Source organism: Tupaia chinensis, unplaced genomic scaffold (genome assembly GCF_000334495.1).
Source record: "Tupaia chinensis unplaced genomic scaffold, TupChi_1.0 Scaffold000078_1, whole genome shotgun sequence".
Taxonomy (NCBI): domain Eukaryota; kingdom Metazoa; phylum Chordata; class Mammalia; order Scandentia; family Tupaiidae; genus Tupaia; species Tupaia belangeri.
In genome coordinates this window covers 7,161,265-7,164,207 of record NW_006159539.1, presented here as the reverse complement: position 1 = coordinate 7,164,207, position 2,943 = coordinate 7,161,265, and positions in this window count along the sequence as shown.

Genomic DNA, 2,943 nt, shown 5'->3' with positions numbered 1-2,943 from the left:
CAGAAATCAGATGAACAATTTTATCTGAAATTTTGTGTTCTCTATACATGGATGGTTCTCAATGTTGGTACCCAAGTACAATTCATCAGTTGTTAGCACATATAATGAATGTTTTTGTTTTTTTAGAAGTTTTTGCCTTAGGAGCATGTACTTGTGGGGGGAGGGGGAGTGAGGGGGAAATTGAGAAATCACCCCTCTGGGGGACTGGCTATGCCTCAATCCCTTCTTCTCCATTCTCCTCCCAGGAAATTGGGCACGCACGCGCACATGCACAATGTGAGTTTCAAGCCACTGAGTCCAGGATTCGAACCATTGTCAGCCATGTGGGAGTACAGAGACGAAACTGCCACACCATCTGCTGGCCCCCCAAATGTGTAACAAACCATAGCAAAAGCAACAAAGGTTGTTAAGTACAAGTTTGGGTGAAATATGAAGGAGAGGGAGTTTTACACTAGATAAATTATGGTAGACTTACAGCTATGACAAATATAATATCAGTGGCTCACTTAAATTCCAGCATTTAATGAGAATTAGAGTTCGGGCTGAGAATTGCTTACAGGCCACGAGAGAGGATCTACACAATCCTAAAATCACCTATGAAAGAGTTAGTCACCTCTGTTGCCTGACCAATGTCAGCAGTAAATTCAGCTTATTCAACATGGTGGATCAGTTTGTCTCAGACATGACAATAGTACATGTGAAGTGTTGTCCTCATTTCAAGATAGAAAAAAGGGAAGTGTGGACAGACAGAACTATGGCCAGTGATCCATGTAGCCAAGTAGCACCTGAAAGCCCTATGAAAACAAAGACCTTGTATCTATATTCCCAGCAATGCCCAGCACAGGTGGTCTTGTATAGAGTGGGTGATCACTGAATGTGCAGACAGTGAGTTGAATGCATGCTTATTAGGCAATCCAGAGTCACAGGATTGCCACCATTGGAATGTATTAGGTCACTAATGATCGAGAACCACAGAAACTTTCTGAACTTATCAAGCATAGCTCTCAAGTGCCATTAAGACATCATTCCTATCTTCAAACTCCATAGTCCTCTCTGTTACTTAAGCTTACATTCTCTATTTTCTTAGCACCAAGTGGGGGATAAATACCATCTGGTTATAGCACTGTCCTGGGGACTGGGGCGGGTGGGGGTGTTGATCCAGCATGGCATGGCTTGGGTCAAAAACCCAATGAGATGTGTTTATTTCATATCTCAAGCCATACAACCAATCCATGAAGTATGAGATGGGCTCTCACAAATTGGCTGGGAGAAGGGATGAGGTGGTTCTTGCAAAGAAACACTAAGTTGTGATTTCTAATGCTGCAAGTAGGCATTATTGGAAGTAGGTATTATTTGAAGAAGCAGATATTCAGAAAATTGAAGTGATTTTCTTAAACTCAGAGAGGTAGGAAATCTGCTTGGCTCTGCAGACTGACCTCAAGAATGAAGGACACCCGAGGCTATGAATACTTAAGCTTCAAGGGTTATTTGTGTACCTGGAAGAGCCCTATCCACGAAAGAAAAAAGTATCAATAGTTTGATCTCCCTTTTCCCAAAGAATGCTATGATTAGTGTGTAAACTACAGGTTTTGCTAAAGCCTGGCTTTGATTCCTCTCTTCTCCTCCCCTGCCAGGATACCTATTCCTGTCTGCCATAACAGCCTGCTTTAGGAAATGTTTTTCCCAAATTCAGATACTTTGGCCAATTCTGAATCGAAAGTTTCTCTGACTTTCCCAGTAAAACACAATTACTTTCTATTTACTGAACCTAGTTTGAAGAGCTGGGGCAACCCTCACAGGCTCCTTGTATTTTATTTTATTTTTTTATTTTAGTTATTTGCTATTGGATGCATATGGTCAACAGAGAGAGAGAAATCATCACACAAGGGGGATGGCCATGCCATAATCCTTTCTCCTCCTCTATTCTCTTGTTGGGATCTTGGGTATCTGCCAGGTTGGGACTCAAACTATAAAGTCAGCCTTGTGAGATCCAGCCACTTTAACCTCCACACCACCTGCTGACCCTCCCTGTATTGTTTTAATTGCTTGTGTGCACAAGTTGTCTTTTCTACTAAAACAGAGACAACTCTCAGGGCTACTGAGTCATGTTCATAGTCTCCATGGTGGTCGGTACATTGCTTACTGCAATGTAGGTACCCAATGCATGCACACTGCGTAGGTGGACAGGGGACCAAATGCATGTCAAGAACGTCTTTGTTAGATTTTCGAAAAAATGTCAGACTTTGTTTTTGTATTTTTTGGGCAACTCTTTATGTTGGTTTTGCCAAAACAGAAAATTAGTTTCTCTATGCCAATGAATGTGAAGAGTTTTCTAAAAACTTTGAAAGATAAAGGTGGAAACTGTACTGCAGACCAGGTATTCTTTTAGTTTTCTAGGGATCATAAAGGATACATTAAAGGAGCCACTAGAAAAGTTCTGTCTTAAAATTTTCCATGTTTCTCTCCTCTGGGATACTTTTACCACTTATTTGAATACTTAAAAGGTGGCTGGGTTGTTACCAAGCCTTTACTGGTAAATATTTAATCAGTAAAAGCCTTTCTTGAGTTTCTGTAATGGTATAATGTACCAAATAACATAAGACATAATAGAATCTCTAAGATGTACCCTGAACTACCTCCAGAAAATGCACAACTCCTCTGCAAAAATGACAATGCTATTTTCTATATAACTTGACTATTCTGTTTCATATTACATAAATCTTTAAGCACTCCAGGTTTTCTAATTACTTTCAAATGCAATTTGCTTTTACTTATGGAAAATGTACTTCTATCAAAGACATGGATAAAAAATTCCAGTCATCTTGTGAATTAGTAAAGAGAGTATTGGGAGAATAGTCTTTTTTTTAAATATGCAATCCTCTTTTATTCTGATATTAGTCAAACATAAAAGAGCCCTCTTTAAATATTATATCTGTATTTTAG